Here is a 20,013-nt window from a genome sequence, read left to right as displayed (position 1 = left end):
CATCAAGACTAGCTAGTTTCACATTGTAAGGTAACATAGTACCTCACTATCACGTATTTCTCTAAGGACGTTGCCACACTAATGCTGGTCTGTTCATGGGAAACCACTGAATTCTGCTTCATGAGTTTCTTTTTTTTTTCTTTTTTTTTTTTATGAGTTTCTTCATAGATCCCAATTCACTGAGCAGTAATTCCATTAAAACAAGATACCACCCTTCAGTAAAAGTGTCAGGATTACACCTAAATAAATATTTTAAACATTTTTTTTTTTACCAAATAGTACATAGCATTTAAAACTACAGCAAAAGAGAAAAATAATAGACCGTACTTCTTTCTTTAAAAATTGTTCTTTTAAAAAAGGCGATACATTTTTTTTTTAAGATTTTATTTATTTGAGAGAGAGTGAGAGAGAAAGAGAGAGAACAAGTCAAGTGAGGGGTAGAGGGAGAGGCAAGCAGACTCCCTTCCGAGCAAGGAGCCCAATGCAGGGCTCAATCTCAGGACACTGGGACCACAACCTGAGCCGAAGGTAGATGCTTAATCGACTGAGCCACCCACATGTCCCAAAGGCAATACTTTAAAAAAAAATTAATTAAATAAGAACAAAAAGGCAGTACTTTACTTTTTTCAATATATCTCCCTTACAATATGCTAAGGCTCGAAATATAATGTACAAAAATATTTGTTGTATGTAAATAAATGAAGAAACCAATAACACAGTAGAATAGTAATTTTAATGTTTCTTTAAACTTAAAAAACTTCGGTCTGGGGAGCCTGGGTGGGTTCAGTCGGTTGGGTGTCTAGTCGGTTGGGTGTCTGCCTTTGGCTCAAGTCATAGTCCCAGGGCCCCGGGATCAAGCCCCACATCAGGCTCCCTGCTCAGCAGGAGTCTGCTTCTCCCTCTCCCTCTGTGCTCTCTCCCTCTCAAGTCAATAAATATTTTTTTTAAAAGGAAAACTTAGGTCCAACCAGATTTGAAAAATCACCTATGTTTACTCTCAGCACTGCCCAACATGATCTGTTTTATCCAGATAGAAGGCGTGGGCATCAGCACCTCTTTCCAACAACCAGTCAGAAATCAGAAATCACTGCTTCTTCTCCCCTGACATCTATTCCACATGGTCTTCCTTTTCCATTTCCACCCCTACTACCTGGATTAAATTCTGATTACCTCATACCTCACACCTCCTAAAACCTTCTGAGCCTCCTGAGCCCTCACTCCATTTCTCTAATGACATATATTCACACATCACTGCTAGAGTGATTTTCCTAAAGGAAGATTTTCTTGATGTTACACTTCCTAGCCTAAGACCTCTACCATATTTATAGAGAAATACTCGTTTTCCATCAGCCAGCTTTTCTAGAAATACCTTTTAATTCTTTACCTATTCAAATCCTAACTCATCTTTCAAATCCCAAGTCAAACAATCCCTCCCATCCTCTGTCTGTACTTAGCAGTTCTACAGAACTCTGATTAGGAAGTAATGAATTACTCTTCTGGCATTTATTATTTTTACCTGGCAGTGTTAGTGATCATTACTCATATTACTTATATACAGACCTTACTGGTATGACTGTAAATAGAAGATGGGGACCATGTTCTTTATTTTCTGATACTTCCATTGTGACTTGCTGCTACACAGTTTAACAGAGACCAAAATAAATAATATCCTACAGAACAAAAATAAGCGCTCTCGAGTCTTAAATTAGGAAGGAATATATCCTTAGAGTCAAAGAAATCAAGGGCGCCTGGGTGGCTCAGCCAGTTAAGCACCTGACTCCTGATTTCAGCTCAGGTCATGATGTCAGGGTCATGATATCAAGCCCTGCATCAGGCTCTGCACAGGGCAGGGAGCATGCTGGAGATTTTCTCTCCCTCTCTCTCTGTCCTTACACATTCCCTCCACTGCCAGCAGTTGTGCATGTGCACGCGCACACACACATCCAAAAAAAGAAATATAGATCACAAAGGACCTCAGGGGTGAATTGGCACTTGAGATTTTTTTTTTAAGATTTTATTTATTTATTTGTGAGAGACACAGAGAGAGGCAGAGACACAGGCAAAGGTAGAAGCAGGCTCCAGGCAGGGAGCCCGACGTGGGACTCGATCCCGGGTCTCCAGGATCACGCTCTGGGCCGAAGGCAGACACTAAACTGCTGAGCCACCCAGGCTGCCCGAGAGGAGTTTTTAAAAGTTGACAGGGCTACCACAAGAAAAAGTGGAAAAAGCATGTCAGGAGAAAAGAATAATAGGAGCAGAGAGCAAAGAAATACAGGCAGCTTCAAATCACTGGCTGAAGAGTACCACACATACACGGAGGGGTACAGAGGAAGAAAACTGAATGTTTGCTAACAACCAATGCTTACAGGTTTTCATAATTTCAGGTAAGTTGATCCCTACCTAAATCAAGAGCCTCATCATTTCTTGCTTGAAACAATTAACAATTAAGAGCATCCGAATTGTCGCCTGCTTTTGGTGTCCCCCTCCTCCTTCCAAACTATCATCCATATCCCTGCAGGATTAATTTTAGCAAAACAAATTATGATTCTAAAATGCCTCTGTTAAAATTTTTCGGTGGCTGCCAACTATTCACAAAATAAAGCCTAAACTCCCGACCACAGCACTGAGTCCTTCACCATCAAGGTCTCTCCTCGCCTTGTCCCTCAAAGCCGCTCTCATATCCTGAATTCAAACCACACAAAATGATTTCTTCTGTCTGTTGTACAATCGATATACCTCAGGCTTCCCTTGCTTACGCTGAGCTCTGCGCGTGAAATTCTCTCGCCTCCCAAATTCCACTGGGCAATCTTTCTCATCTTTCGAGACTCTACTCAACTATCACGTCCTATGTGCAGCCTCCCGGACTGTTCCCTCCTCTCACAGCAGTGAAGCGCCCAACCGCGAGGGCCCTGCGATATTTCAGGTGAAATGTAATGGAAGGGCCTAGCATTGGATGGGGATGGGGGGACTGGAAGAGAAAGGACGGAAACATTCACGGCACATTCAGAGGCCACCGGGTGGGACTGCATCTCTGACTAGAGCGGGAAGGAAAAGGTGAGGAACCACATCCGGCACCGAGACTTTGCGTGTGGGTAACAGAGATGTCCGCTAACAGACATGGGAACCCCGGTGCGACGCGAGCGGTTGGCCATACAGGCCGAAAGCTTAGAGAGAGGGACACAAGTGAAATGTAAGGTTGAGAGATCACTATAGAGGTAACTGTTGAAATGAGATCAGGAAAAACATAAAGAAGAAACAGAAAAATTTCAAAGATAAAACCTCGTGGAGGTCATTACTTAAGAGTAGGAGGAGAAGAAAAATTATGAAGGAGTGATTAAAGAAGTAGAGCTAGAAGAACAAGGGCCGGGCAGCCCTGGTGGCGCAGCGGTTTAGCGCCGCCTGCAGCCCAGGGTGTGATCCTGGAGACCCGGGATCGAGTCCCACATCGGGCTTCCTGCATGGAGCCTGCTTCTCCCTCTGCCTGTGTCTCTGCCTCTCTCTCGCTCTGACTGAATAAATAAATAAATCTTAAAAAAAAAAAAAAAAAAAGAAGGAGAAGAACACAGGGTCATAGAAACCAAGAGAACTGCAAAAAAGGGAAAATAGCAACTACTACAGTGATCAAAGAGTATGAAACCTAATAAAAGGCAATTAAAAAGTTGTAAGTGTTTTTCAAAAGAGCAAAGACACAAAGAGCAAAGGCAGAGTGAGAAAAAAGAATGAGCACGCTACAGAAGCAGCAGCCAACTGCTGCAAAGCCAACTACCCTACGAGGAAAGAGTACAGACTACTTCATAGTATATGTCCTATTTATTTTTCTAAAATATAGATCCTAAAGAATTCAAACCTTTTACCTGATAATCTGAGTCTGTAAATGGATCAAAATTAATGCACTTGACATCCCCTTTCTTAGAACGGCTTCTTTTCTCCTACCCTTGGTGTTACGACAGTTCCTACTTTTAAAACAAATTCTATCTCCAAAAACCTATTATTTTAAGACAACATTTTTATTCTGAATTCTATAATGTGTGAAAGATTCAAAATAATATAAACATCCATAATCTTCCATTCTGAACTCTGGTTGTCTTTAGGGGGGATAAATACATCCTTATATATCATCTAATGCTTATTTTCTATAATTAGAGTGAAGAAAGTGATATCAGTAATAAATGAGTACCTTTTATTTTTGAAGACTTTAAACATGAATAAGAAGGGGAAAATGTATTAGAACTACTTATGAACTCATAAAGAGGTGTTTAAAGAAACTAAAAAGACTAAAATAAAGTTGCAGCAGTAATACATACACATGGACTATTTTCAATTCCTTCCTTCTTTCCTTCCAAGTTAGTTAATATATAGTATAGTATTGGTTTCAGGAGAATTTAGTGATTCATCACTACACACAACACCGCGTGCTCATCCCAACATGCACTCTCCTTAATGCCCATCACCCAATTCAATTTAGCTCATTCCCCCACCCACCTTCCACGACTATTTTCAAATAGTTGATATGAAAATGTTCATATTATTCTAATTATTTTCTTAAAAGTCTTTTCCTTACCTCAGAGATGTGGCTAGATAAAACTGTACTTCCAATTTTCTCCAAACAGCTTTGACCTATGCTTCCATCTCATGAATTCCAAGACAGTATTAAACTGATGCATATTTTCATAAATCTGTTAAAAAAAAAGAGAGAGAGCTTACTTAGACCAAAAGAAACACACAAAAGCAATACTAAAAATTTGTCATGTGTAAAATTATATATTTTCAACATAAAGTCAATGAAATTCTAAAGTATTTTAACCTATCACTTTATCATTTTCCCAACCTCTGCCCAAAGATGTTTCCTATTTTGTATATTTTCAACTTCACAAAGGTAACAATAGTTCTGTGGAAGAAACTTCTTGCATGCAAAATTTCTGTATTAGCTTAGATTTCTGAAGGAAAAAAAAAAATCACATCTTAAAATGAAAAAACAGGAACAGTTAGAAGCAGCACTAAAATCCACAATTCTACAGTATTGAAATTTCTACTTAGGCAAAAATATATTTGGCCACCCAGCTAATACCCCTATTTTTCACTTTCTATCACAAAATCTCAGTAGGTAGTTCTAATTTCAGTCAATCTTCTACCTAGAATATTAAAGAACTGGAGGGGTCAGGAATCAATGGCACTGCTTGGTCTAAGCCCAGGGGATAGGTTACAACTATGTTTCCACTGACATTTAGTTCCCTTGCTGCATTAAGACACAAAGTTGATAAATCTAAAAGCGGGAAACAATGAAAAATTCTGATTTATTTAAAAAGGCATGTTGCTTACTTAGAGATCTTAAAAATAATTTCTATGAACATATCTTTTAAATGAAACTTCAAATAGCAAAGTATTGTTTCATATTTTAAAAGGAAAAATTTTAAGCTGTATGAACACTACCTATGTCCCACGGCAAGGTCAAAATGCCTTTGTCTTCAAGTCCATTTAGAGGTATCGTTTGTGTCACACTGAGGTTTAGTAGTCTTGGCAATAATGACTGAATTCATGTAAACTGGGGCAACCTGAAACGGTCTAGCATATCAGATAGCAGCCTTTCTTAAAGACAAGAGTCTCCACTCAGCAGACGGGCTGCCATAGGACCATGCTAAATCTTTCATGGTCCAACTAAAGACAGACTGACCCTGAAAGCAATTAGTAATGCTTTGTCTGCATTTAGGAGCCTTAAACAGTCTTCTCAATGCACCGGTTACCCACAACTTAACTGGTCTCTAATATTTTTCAGGGTATTCACAGGACAATAAAACTCTTAGACCATCACTCAGAGAAACGAGGGCAGGAATGGAAGAGATACAGTGTTTAGGGATTTTTTTTTTCCTGAGAGGTTCACAGTCTTAAAAAATTTCCCTTACATAATCAAAAAATAAATGCATTATGTTTTCATTTTAGAAATGACAAATATCTACCTCCAAAGCCACTCTTTGCCAACAACTCCATTCTTCCCTAATGGCGTAGGTGGAAGAAAAGAGGGAAGGCAATCACTGTATTTCACAAAGCTAGAGATTAACCCATTCTCATAAGGGTTATAACAATCCATCAAAATGACTATGTTTAAAAATATATGGCCTGATTCTAATTCTACCAGATATTTCCAATGGATCAAATAAAATTAACATATAAAACATTTAACCATTGCTTATCATGGCACTGCTTATTACAAAACTGTTTCCTTGGTGTGAAAAAAAAAAAAAAAGCTTCAGGCTAAATCTAAAGTTAATAAAAAGAAATATGAATAATCAAAAGAATCTTCAAGTATGCCATCTTCAAAGTCTGAGACCCTGAATTGTCTATCCTCCCTCCATCCTCTCACATGCACAAATAAATGACAAAGTATAAATCGTCTAAAAATTGAATTTAAGACCAGCTAAGGAAAACCAAGTAAACATGACCTCATACTAAGACATAAATAAAAAAAAATCAAAGGACAGGATATGCTTCACCATACAGGTCTGCACATCACTTTTTTCAAACTAGAAATTGTGCAAATAAAGTAAAGCTTTCCTTAACCTTTGCAATACAGTGCTACAGTCCTAAAAGAAGAGATGCGTAAATATGTGCATGTATATAAAAAGGATTTTACGTGGGCAAAATGCCCCCAACAGCTTTAATCTTTTGACTTACAAGGTAACTGACCACAGGCTTTTAGCACTAAGAACTTGTGTTTAACAACTAGAAAGATCTAGTCAAAACTGAACACTAAACAAGCATAATAATGTTTTCGTCAAAGATTTTGTGTCTGAAACTTTCAAGCCTCTTAGTTCTAGAAAACACATTAAGAAAAAGGTAATCCTTTTAAAAACATATCAGGTCTTCTTAACGACAGAATAAATGAAAAATTAAACATTTCTAGATATTTTCTTTCTAACATTTTATAATTCAGCAAACATTAGAATTTCCTCAAAGTTCATAAACTTTGTAAACAAATATGCAAAGTGCACTTTGATTCCACATCATCTATACAGAATACCTTTATTTACCATCAAAATGTACATCTCTCTCTTGGCTCTCAAAATCATTAAAGTCCTTAAACTTTAAACTGTCGGGGTACTTAAAACACCATTAACCATACAGAACCCATCAGTGACAAACATCAACTGTGGATATTATAGTCATCTCTGGCTCTGAGGTGTTAGGATACCACCCATTCACTCCTTTATTAAGATTTGCCTCATAGAAAAGAACAGCATACATACTCTTTTGATAAATATAGTCAGTCTAAAACATTAAGATTACTTTTGAGTTTGTACAAGGTGTCAAAAATAGTCATTTCCTAGTATTCACAAATTCAGCAATACTGACTGTATACTTTTCCTTTTCACCACTCCAAATACTCTCCTCTTCCTTTCACCTCTCTAAGCACCCATAGAAAGTACCCCAAACATTGTACAAATACTACTGTTAACACTATTGCTGCATCCATATAACCTTTTTTAAAAATCAGAACCAAACTACAAAATATTTGACACAACATCCCAGCTGGGCTCTTAAACTAAAGGCATTATTACTGTTAAAAATTTTGGTAAATTAACTGGAAATTCAAACATCATACTTCAGAAAAATATAATACAGTTTTTCCCGTACATAATTCAAAAGAACAGTCGATTTTGGTTTATCATGCCCTTCTATAATAAAGCAGGCACCCACATAACACAGAAAGGAAAAGTCAACTTATGGATGGGTTGTATTCTAAAAGGTCACTTATAAATTGAATGTAAGCTTGAAACTGAAACTTGCGATGCTTTTCTTATAAAACCGAAGCTATAAACATTAGTATTAAACCTGTGATACAAACGGACTACAGTACACAATTCGATCATAGCACTCCTCTTTTTTTTTTTAGCACTCCTCTGCTTAAGCATATTTCCATACTAAACTCTAAGCTTTTATTCACTATTATAATTCTAGAATCTACTAGCACAATTGATGACACAGAGAAGGATTTCAACAAATATTAGCTGATCTGAAGTACTGAATAGCAACAACTCGATATGAAACTGGTTTGTCTAGAAAACCTTACCTATCTTAATTGTATCAGACAACCAAAAGACAAGGAGAAAAAGCTTCTTCCAAAAGAGATATGTGAAAAAGATTAATACCAGGGTGAGAAATCTCTAATTTAAGCCAATTGTGGCCATTTCCATTCTCCTTGCCAATGAGATGGTTCAGTTATAAGCATCTGATGCAATTCCAGGCAGTACAACCAGAGACTAAGTTTGCTGGGGAGTTTCTGGGAAAGGTTTTTTCTGGCTGATGAAAATAAGACATGTAGGTTGGAAACGCTCCCGCTCCCACCCTCAGCCTTTGTGTCCAGGCAACTCTGGGTTTGACTTTGTCAAGTGGAATGATGGCGGCCAACTTACTTAGGACCATGAGGAAGGTGACAGCCTAAGAGGACAATCCAACAGATAAAGAACAGCTCATTAAAAAACAGTAAGAATCTGGGTCTTTGGTGTTATTGTTTGGCTTGAATAAATCCCAAAACTGTTTTATTATGTTGGATCTTATTATATTAAATCCTTTTATTGTTTAATTTTCAAATACCAAAAGCAACCCAGCAAATACCATGATTCAGAAACCAATACACCATTTACTTCCATGAATTCAACTGTTACTTACACAATGATAACTCAGCTAAATTTACCTCTCAATCCAGATCCTTCTTTTGAACTAGATATGTATTTCCGAAGTACTAAATATTAAATAGCTACTCCAGTGGCACATCGAGAAAACAGGATTAATATAAAAGCCTTCATCTACCAGCACAAAAACTATTCATGCACCATATTCACTTTCCTGGCTAATGGCAGTACCAGCCAGCCAACTGTTAAAATTGGAAATCTGGGGAGCACGTCTTATCTTCCTCTGCTTCACTTATCATATTTAGGTAGTTACTAAATGCTGCCCATCCTAAGTCTGATACATCTCTAAAATTTCTCTCCTTTATATTTATACATATCTAGTGCAGGCTCTCCTCTTTCATTACAACCTACCTCCTTTCTTACCTCGTTCACTGGATGTGTGTTTCTAAAATACAACTGTGCTTCTTGAAAAGATTATAAACATAACTCATTAAGAAAATAAAAATTTTAAACTATATTGAGTTTAAAACTATTTAAAGCTATACTCACCAGGGCAGCCCAGGTGGCTCAGTGGTTTAGCACCACCTTCAGCCCAGGGCCTGATCCTGGAGACCTGGGATCGAGTCCCACATTGGGCTCCCTGTGTGGAGCCTGCTTCTCCCTCTGCCTGTGTCTCTGCCTCTCTCTCTCTCTCTCTCTGGGTCTCTCATGAATAAATAAAAATCTTAAAAAAAAAAAAAACCAAAAAACTATACTCACCAGAATGGCCATAATTAAAAAGACAGACAATACAAGAGTTGGTAAGGACATGGAGAAACTGGAATTCTCACACATTGCCCTAAAATGATGCACCCATTTTGAAGAACAATTTGGCAATTTAAGTTAAATGTAAACATAAATGCACTATATGATCCCAAATTCCCTTTATAGGAACCTACCCAAGAGAAATGAAAATGTGTCTATACAAAGACTTCTACACAAATGTTCTCAGCAGCATTATTCATGACAGCCAAAACTTAAAACAATCCAAAGGTCCATCAACTGCTGAACAGATAAACAAAGTGTGGCATAATCATACAATGGAAAACTATCAGGTAATAAGAAGAAACAAAATATTGGTACATGTTACAACATGAATGCACCTCAAAAACATACTAAATAAAGAAAGCTAGATGTAAAATACTATATATTGGATGATTCCATGCATATTAAATGTTAATAAAAGGCAAATTTAGACAATCAGAAAGCAAAGCAGTAGTAGCTCAAAGCAAGGAGTAGAACTGTGAAATCTGGGGCAGTGATGAAAATATTCTATTTTTTTTAAAAAAGATTTTATTTATTTATTCATGAGAGAGAGAGAAAGGCAGAGGCAGAGGGAGAGAAGTAGGCTCCCTGTGGAGCAAGGACTGGGATGCGGAATTCAATCCCAGGTCTCCAGGATCATGACCTGAGCCAAAGGCAGCCACTTAACCGACTGAGCCACATAGGTGTCCCAATGAAAATGTTCTAAAATATTTATAGCGCAACTCTAAAATTTTACTACTAATAAAAAAACACAAGTGTATTTTTTCAATAATTTCCAACTGTGTGTAAAATGAATTCCAAATTTTTTAGGAGGCCATCCACAGATTGCTATAATCTGCTTTCCACCTATTTATTTAACCTCCTTTATCTTCTGCTACAATCTCTGCCAAAAGCCTCCTGCTGGCCATATTAGACTATTTGCTATTTCCTAAATATGCCCACTTATTTTATGCCTCTACCTTTCTTCAAGCTCGATATTCTAATCAAAATGTATCTTCATCTTTTAGCCAAGTGAACTTCCATTTGTCCTCACAATGATCCATCTCAAATATCTCTTCTGTTGACTCCTCTTGTAGCGCTCAGCACATTGAGTTATGATTATCTATTTATAGATATATCTTACTTATTAAGATAACCCCTGTGTACAGCAATTGCATTTTACTAACGCTTGTTGTCACCGGTGTTCTGAGCACAGTCCACTGACCAGCACATAGGAGGTAATCTATATATTTTTGAATAAATGACTGACTGGTGAAGAGTGACAGGGAAAAAAAAAATTCCCAAAACAGGTAAAATGAGCTCTGCACCACAGAGATATTTGTGTAAGTATGGTTGCAGTTGATGTTATATAAGAATGAAAAACAGGCGGGGGGTGGGGGTGAATGGGTGATGGGCACTGAGGGGGGCACTTGACGGGATGAGCACTGGGTGTTATTCTGTATGTTGGCAAATTGAACACCAATAAAAAATAAATTTATTATTTAAAAAAATAAATACAAAATTAAAAAAAGAAAGAAAAACAGGGCAGCCCGGGTGGCTCAGCGGTTTAGTGCTGCCTTCAGCCCAGGGCGTGATCCTGGAGACCTGGGATCGAGTCTCACGTCGGGCTTCCTGCATGGGGCTTGCTTCTCCCTCTGCCTGTGTCTCTGCCTCTCTCTCTCTGGGTCTCTCATGAATAAATAAATAAAATCTTAAAAAAAAAAGAAAGAAAAACAAAAGGTCATCCAATCTCATCTAAATATTTATCGGTGTGGGATGTGCTAAATAGCCACAATAAACAATATATAGTCATTAAAAAAAATGAGATGCATCTGTCCTATCTGAACTGATATGGAAAGATATTCCAAATATCCTTAAGTTATAAAAACTATAAAATAAGTCACCTCTTCATTATTAAAAAGAGAACTATACACACAAAGAAGAATGTGTGTGTGTGTAAGTGCATACATACACATGCAACACGTGTGGCAAAGGTGATGAAAAGGTATACACCAACTCATCTGAGCATAGGCAAAAAAGTAGAAACAACCTAAATGTCTATTAACTGATGAATGGATGTGTATCCAAGGTGGTATATCCATCCAACGGAGTATTAATCATCCATAAAAAGAACCAATTCCAATATAAGAGAGATGAACACTGAAAATATTACACTAAGTGAAAGAAGCCAGAACAAAAGGCCACATATTATATAATTCCATTTATACAAAATACCCAAAATATGCAATTCCACAGAGATAGAAAATATATGTGCTGCCAAACTAAGCACTCAGAGACAGAAAATAGACTAATGGCTGCCTAGGATTGGGGGTAGAGGGTGGGAACGGAGAAAGACACTAAATTGATCATCAAAATGACACTAAAAGAAAAAGAAAGGCAAGTTAGAATTCATCAAAATTAAAAATATTTCCTCTGCAAAAGATCCTGTTAAAAAGACGAAGAAACAAGATATAGAGTGGGAAAGTATATTTACAAATTGTATAATGTGACAAAGGACCCATCTAGAATATACTAAATCTCAAAACTCACCTTAAAAAAAAATTCACTAAGAAACTGGGCAAAGAATATGAAGAGGGATTTCCTTGAAGAAGAAGATATCTGGATGGCAAATAAACACATGAAAAGATGTAATCAAGAACACCAGCCATCAGGGAAATGCAGATTAAGACCACTGAGATATCACTACACACCTACTGGAGTAACTAAAATAAAAAACAGTGATAACACCAAGTGCTGGCAAGAATATGAACAAAATGAATCTTTCTTTTCTTTTCTTTTCTTTTTTTTTTTTTTTAAGTTCTTTTCTTTTCCCCAAAGATTTTATTTATTTATTCATGAGAGACACAGAGAGAGGCAGAGACACAGGCAGAGGGAGGAGCAGGCTCTCTGCAGGGAGCCCAATGTGGGACTTGATCCCAGGACCCCGGGGTCACGACCTCAGACTGAGGCAGATGCTCAACTGCTGAGCCACCCAGGTGTCCTGAAAATGAATCTTTCATACATTGTTGGTAAGAATGTAAAATGGCATCCTTACTTTGGAAAAAGGTTTGGAAGTTACTTTAAAAATGAAACATACACTTACATGTAACCAAACACACTCATGGTTGCAAAGAAACGAACAGGAATGTCACCAGCAATTTTATTTTTAACAGCCAAAAACTGGAGAAAACAAAAACATCCTTCAAAAAGTGAATGGTTAAACAAACTCTGGTCCATCCATGCAACAGAATCCTACTCAGCAATAAAAAGGGATAAACCAGTGATACACAAAACAACTTGGGTAAATCTCAAAGGATTCGGCTGAGTGCAAAAAGGTCACCTACTGTATGATTCCATCTATAAAACACTGAAAATGATAAAATCACAGATAGAAAAAAAAACCCTCGAGGTTGCCATGGTGGGTACAGCTGTGACCTTTGTGGTGAGATTCCGTGTCCCCATGGTGAGGTGGTTGCACGCAGCTACCGTAGAGGTTTAATTGGCACAATACTGTGCGTGTTCTGCTGGGAACTGGACATCACGCAGTATTAAGCAACCACTGGAGGAAGGTGAAGGGTACAAGGGACCTCTCCTTACTATTTTTGCAATTTCTTATGAATCTATAATTACCTTTAAGTAACTAAAATTTTTTAAAACCCTATTTTCTAAAAATGTTTTACCTCTGCTTCAAACTAGATTTTGAATAACAAAATAACTGTTCAAAGACTATTCAAGACACATTCTTCCTTTGAATCAGCTAGGAAACTTCAATTCTGCAGTGGTTTCCAGCATCCTGTGGAAATGAGAAGTCCCCATAAGGGGAGTCTAATGAAACCAGCAGTTCCTACACCAAATTCTGAGCCTTTGGTCCTCCCTGTATCCCTCATCCTCTGGATGTGCAGAGCAGTTACCATTATCCGGGTGCCCATCCGTTCTAAGAGTAACAAACAGCAAGTTTGATGTAGCCACCTGCAGCAGACGAACCCCCAAATAATCTATCTATATATTCTTTCCAATTTATCCTTTCTGGCAAAGAACATGAGAACCACTTCTATGTTTTCCATTTTAATTTTTCTCTACAATTCATTAGACAATTTACACAGTATACATAGACATTTATATGACTTGATACATCTTCTTCCACTTACCAAGTAAACTTAATTCAGTCAGTGCAGAAATATCTATCACCCATTTATTTCCTATAAAATGGTAAGAAATTATCAAGAGAACATTTATTTTATTAGCTGATAAGTAAAAGTACCACAGGACAAGTTCCTCTGGATAGTTTCACTACATTATGTTAAAAGGAAAATTTCTAGTCACAACTCTGAGATCAAGACCTGGGCTGAGATCATGAGTCCAATCTCTAAACAACTGAGCCACCGAGGCACCCCAGGAATTGATGTTAGATTGCTAAAGGTTCACCAATTCTTCTAAAAACATGCATTATTTCTATTTCTCAATAAAGCAGTAATACTATTTAGAATTAACATCATGAACACCAATTACAGAGTTCTGCTACAACATAGAGAAATCCTTAGGGACTAATTAATACATAGTGCTATTTGTTCCAGTTCTGAATGCTCCCAGAAGAGTGCCGTGTTTACTTGTTTATTTGCTAGTTTGCTTATTTATTTATTTTAGCTTGCATCTGAATTTTTTTAAGTTTTCTTCCTTTGCTAACAGCTACCTAGAATGCATACTGGCTAACACAGTAACAGCCTCCTCTATCCACTTTTCATTTATTTGATCCCCAAGAACCAGAAAACTAGTTTAACATAGCCCTGTGTTTCAGTGTCTACAGAAATAAAAAGGCTGCATATTTCAGCCTGAAATTGATGGTATAAAAATTGAATACATCTTCTATATGATCAAATAATGTTTATGCTTTGATACATATTTTTTAGATGCTGTGATATTTTTAAAAACCCACTTAAAGAAAAGGCAAAGATAAGACACCTTAATGAGTCAACTCAGGAATAAACAAAGATAGGAGGACCTAAGAGCTATAAATACCTCAACACTTCTAATAAGATCCTCTCTCAAAACTGTTCCTTTTGAATTCCTTATCTGGCTTAACATACAGCTGTTAACAAAAAAATTTTTTTTGCCACTACCTAGTAAAGGTGACAATGTATATACCCAAAGACCTAAAAATTGTAGCTGAGTATAACCCAGGGAACCTTTTGCATGTATCCACCAAAATGCACAAATAAGATTCACAGCAGTATTTTCTTAATAGTAAAAACCAGAGGAAACCCAAGTGTTCAAAAACAGTAAAATGCATAAATTATAGTATATTCATATAACGGGATTACCATATAGCAATGAAAAGAAATATATATCTCAGATGAGTAACAACATGAATGAAATCTCAAAATCAGGGATGCCTGGGTGGCTCAGCGGTTGAGCGTCTGCCTTTGGCTTAGGTCGTGACCCCAGGGTCCTGGGATCAAGTCCCACATCGGGCTCCCTGCATGGAGCCTGCTTCTCCCTCTGCCTGTGTCTCTGCCTCTCTCTCTTGTGTGTCTCTCATGAATAAATAAATAAAATCTTAAAAAAAAATCTCAAAATCATAATGTTGAACAAAAAAGAAACAATTCCAAGAAGAATACATATACACAGTGTGATTCCATTCATATAAAGCTCAAAAATAGAAAATATTTTTTAAAAAGCATATTAAAGGAAAAATACAAAAGAGGGAAAATGTAAGGAAAGGTCATGGAATAAAACCAAACTTAGGATGATAGTTTTTTCTGGGAAGAGAGAAACTATTGTCCTGAAGCCTGGACAGGTTCAAAGGATGCCATTACAGTTCTTGAAATAGGAGGTTGGGATGGATATATTCATTTATTATTATTATTACTCTAAAATGTACATTTATGTTATATACACACCCTTGTATATAGAATACATTTTAGAATAAAAATTTTAGGGCGGCCCCGGTGGCACAGCAGTTTAGCGCCGCCTTCAGCCTGGGGCGTGATCCTGGAGACAGGGATTGAGTCCCAGGTCGGGCTCCCTGCATGGAGCCCTGCTTCTTCCTCTGCCTGTGACTCTGCCTTTCTCTCTCTCTCTCTCTCTCTCTCAATCTCTCTGCCTTTCTCTCTCTCTCTGAATAAATAAATAAAATCTTAAAAAAAAGAATAAAAATTTTATATTAATCCAAAGTAAATATGGGTAACTGCTAATATTTTGTAAATCTGGGTATTAAGCATACAGGTGTCACACCACTTCTTATATTTTTGGAATGTATCATAACTTAATTTTTAAAAATTAAGAGTGAAGCACTATGAAATTATATTTTGAAATCTAAGGACAAAATATCATAAACCTTTCATAGCAATAAATCAAAGCAATACTAAGCTATTATTAAATGAAAAAAGTATGAAAAAATGGACTTCTCCTGATATAGTCCAATGGAAAATACACAATGCTATCAATATAGTATTCATCTCCCCAAATTTTAACTTTAATCTAGTCATGAAATATAAAAATATAAGCAAATTAAGAGGTATCCTATTTTTAAAAAACAACAAGATTTCATAAAAGACCATTGTTAGGAGAGATGGGGGAAATATGGACTTATTCTCAGTTAAAGGAAACTAAAGAAATATGACAACCAAATGCAAAATTATCCTTAATTGGTTCTGGGATCAAAAATCAAAAAAGGGGTACCTGGTTACCTCAGTTGGTAGAACATGCAACTTTTGATCTCAGGGTTTTGAGTTCAAGCCCCATGCAAGGTGTGGAGCCTACTTAAAAAAAAATAAAATTAAAATTAAAAAAAACAAGTAGGGAGGGATGCCTGGGGGGCTTAGCGGTTGAGCGCCGCTTCGGCCTAGGGCATGACCCTGGGGTCCTGGGATCGAGTCCCGCATTGGGCTCCACGCAGGGAGCCCACTTCTCCCTCTGCCTGTGTCTCTGCCTCTCTCTGTGTGTCTCATGAATAAATAAAATCTTTAAAAATAATAATAATAATAAATAAAAATAGCTATAAAGAGCACTTTTGGAAAGAAAACAGGAAATTTAAGTAAGGGCAGTATATTACATAATGTAATATTGATATCAAATCTCTTATGATAACGTAGCCCTTAAGGAAAGCAAATTTGTCCTTAGGATACATTTGCTATAATATTTAGGGGTAAAGTGTCAAGATGTTTGCAGATTATCTGCAAATGGTGAGAAAAAAGGATATGTGTTTTTATAAACAGAGAGAAAGCAGATGAAGCGAAAGGTAAGCAAGTAAACTGGTGAAATAGGTTTTTACTATCTGTTCAAATCTTATTTTATGTAGTTTTAAAGATTTTATTTATTTATTCATGAGGCGCAGAGAGAGAGGCAGAGACACAGGCAGAGGGAGAAGCAGGCTCCCCAATGTGGGACTCCATCCCAGGACCCCGGGGTCACGCCCTGGGCCAAAGGCAGATTTTCAACCACTGAGCCACCCAGGTGCCCCTCACATTTTGTTTTAAAAGCTTGTAAGGTAAAAAAATTGGGAAAAAAAATATGTACTTTATCAGTCATAAGTTATAATTTCACATATGATTTTGGCCAACGATGTCAGTTTGACAGACTAAAATCAAGTATGAACAGATATATAAGGAAGTCCCAAAGATCTTTTCTCCTTCAGCAAATTCTAAAACTTTTTCCCTAGGAATTGTAAACTATGATTGCTCAACAGGATGAAAAATTACATTTTGCTTAAATGGTCAAAAATTATAGCTGTGCTTCTGAAACAAAGCATCATACTCAGTCTGAAGGCATACAGGCTTTTAAAAAATTGTTCAGTAAATCAACTGTATTTTGTACAATTTACAAAGGTTTTATTTGATACCAAAGTAGATATGATCATACTGCTATTAGAACATATTTTTTAATGTCCTATTTAGCAAACAGAAGGATGTTTTAAAATTTCCTAATCAAAACACATCTATTTCCTAATGATGCATATCCATATTTCTCAGGATTGCTAAAGCAAGGTAATAAGCATAGAATGAATTCCTCTAAAACACAGGTAGTTTCCCCAAAAACTAATTATACTTCATGAAAATGGGTAACACTTATCACCTCAAGGACATACTAGTCGTATCAGACTTTAATTAATCTTATAAAATACTTGGCTTAATTATTATTTACTAAAAACAAAACCTCATTCATTAAATACTCGATTGTCATTCATCCAAATGTGAACATCAGTGAGACTAAATAAATGACATTCTAGAAACTATAGAAAATAATTTTCGATTAACAGCACCCACATAAAATCCATCAGTTGTACAGCAATATGCAAATGAACTATGTCCAACAGGAGGGGACACGGACTACAGATATTTCCTCCAAAGGCTGGGCGTGGGACAGTGTTGCTACATGCCCGCAGATGGGTAAACACACAGGGAAGAAAGTTTTAGCTGGGAAGCCTGCATTTAAGTTCTCATCTCTATGTAATGAGAGGCAGGTAGTTAATTACTGAACAGCACCGTCTTTTAAATCGGTGAGTCACAAGCCTAAGGGAGGAGCTTATAAGCAGGATGAGCAACAACCAAGGCAATCAAGTTAGATTTCAAAAAGAAGCAACAACAGGTTGTGAAGACTTTCAGACAGACAATTAGAAGCACTTATCCCAATATAATGCACATAATCCAACAGCCTGACTATGGACTAACCACTTTGTTGCAAAACACGTCATGTACATTTGGGACTAAGTTTGTCAAGTTAGGTATCTTTGAACTGAACTGCACCAAATAGCTCTATTATCATCAGGCAACAGAGACTGAAAGAAACAGGAAGAAAAGATCACTTGGTAATACTTGTGAGGGCACTATAGTATATTTTAAAACATTTAAGACAGTTTCCTGCTGACAAGCAACATTTAATCACCATAGGAGTCACATCATAAATATATTAAAGCTTCAACAACAGTACCAAGATGACAACACACCAAGATGTCATACCACCACACATGATTATCTGAGAAGTATCAAAGACTGTTGCTCCACAGGTAGAGAGATCACTGGGGGCTGAATTTAAATTAGCCTTCAAAGACTGGCGGGGTTTGGCAGTATGCAAGGAGGGAGCGGTGCAGGTCAAAATGGGCATTCTATCAGGGGGCCTAGGGAAGGTGCACTGTGCCTGGCCACCGTCCCACCTGAGGCCTGGATTCTAGAGTGCTGGAGCGGGATAATCCATGTATGGTTTGACCCAGATGATACATACACAGCCACCCTGAAGCTCATGTCTGTAGCAGACATCGATACTCATTTTAGTTCTCTCTCCAAGCAAGCACTGGAGACCTCACAGTCCTTTAAATATAGAACAGCCAAGATGTCAAGATGTTTGAAATCCACCTACCATTCTTCTAGAAGGAAGGATAAAGAGAAGAATACAAGGTTACGAGCATGGCCTCTGCAGTCAGACTGAGTATCAAGGTTAGAATCCTGGCTCCACCCCTTACCTGTCCTAATTCTTTGACCCAAAGTTGCTTAACCTCATCCACGGTCAGTCTGTAAAATAGGGACAGTAAGCACATGTGTCTGAGAGGCGGAGATCAAAGGAGTTAATGTAGATATAGCACTTAGAACAGTGCCAAGTAAACACATTCTAATTGTAAGATACTATTATTAGTGTTAGGCTATATGTTGGCAAATCGAACTCCAATAAAAAAAAATACAAAAAAAAGATACTATTATTACTCTCTATCAAAAAAATCAGTTGTATCCTCAGAGTAATTAGAATTTTATAGGAGGGATAATATAAAATGTACAAAGATGTTGCTAAGTACAGAGAACATTCTGAATCACTGACAGAAACACCAGTCAATATTTAATAACAACGTCTAATAGCATCAAACACTTGCTAGTTGACTTACGAACTAAAGTACTGCAACAAAGACATCGTTCTCTATTTATTGAGCTTCGATTATTGAACATCTTCTATGTGCCAGTTACTGTACTAAATTTTATACATGTATTATGTTGCTTAATCCTCAAAACTAATTATGTGGCAGGTACTTCTCCTAATTCCACATAATAGGTAAGAAACTGAGGCTGAGTGGTTAAGTAACCCCTCCAAAGTCTCGCAGTTTGTAGTAGGGCTGTGATTTTAATCCAGGTCAGTCAGACTCCGAAGACTGAGCTTTAATCCTAAACCACATGGTAGTCCCTCTTTTCCGCAGGGAATATGTTCCAAGACCCCTCAGTAGATGCTTGACAGCATATATAGTACCAATTCCTACATATACTGTTTTTTTTCTTTTATGTGTCTATCTATGATGAGGTTTATTTATAAATTAGGCACAGTAACCAGTTAATAACAATAACTAATAATAAAATAGAATAATTATAACAATGTACTGTATTAACAGTTATGTGAATGTGGTCTCTCTCAAAGGATCTTACTGTGCTGTACTTACCCTTCTTGTGATGGTGTGAGAGGATAAAAAGTCTATGTAATGAGATGAAGTGAGGTGGATAATGCAGGCAATGTGACGTAGTGTTAGGCTACGACCTGACATCTGCTTCCCAACCTCAGTTTACCACAGGTGACGGAAATTGCAAAAACTCAAACTGTGGATAAGAGGGGAACTACTGTATTTTCTGTTTCC

The 20,013-nt window shown here is 37.1% G+C and overlaps 1 protein-coding gene across 3 annotated transcripts in view; it reads right to left on the bottom strand.

Moving 5' to 3' along the window:
• BMPR1A (bone morphogenetic protein receptor type 1A) overlaps positions 1-20,013 on the bottom strand; it is a 141,237-nt gene that overhangs the window by 60,786 nt on the left and 60,438 nt on the right. For all 3 annotated transcript variants that reach the window (XM_025435326.3, XM_025435325.3, XM_049109098.1), the window contains one exon: positions 4,562-4,676. The gene's annotated coding sequence lies outside the window, so the exon portion shown is untranslated. The remainder of the gene's footprint in view (positions 1-4,561; positions 4,677-20,013) is intronic.

The sequence above is a fragment of the Canis lupus genome, chromosome 4 (genome assembly GCF_003254725.2).
Source record: "Canis lupus dingo isolate Sandy chromosome 4, ASM325472v2, whole genome shotgun sequence".
NCBI lineage: Eukaryota > Metazoa > Chordata > Mammalia > Carnivora > Canidae > Canis > Canis lupus.
The sequence above is the reverse complement of the archived record's forward strand: the minus strand, read 5'-3'. Positions and strand labels throughout refer to the sequence as shown.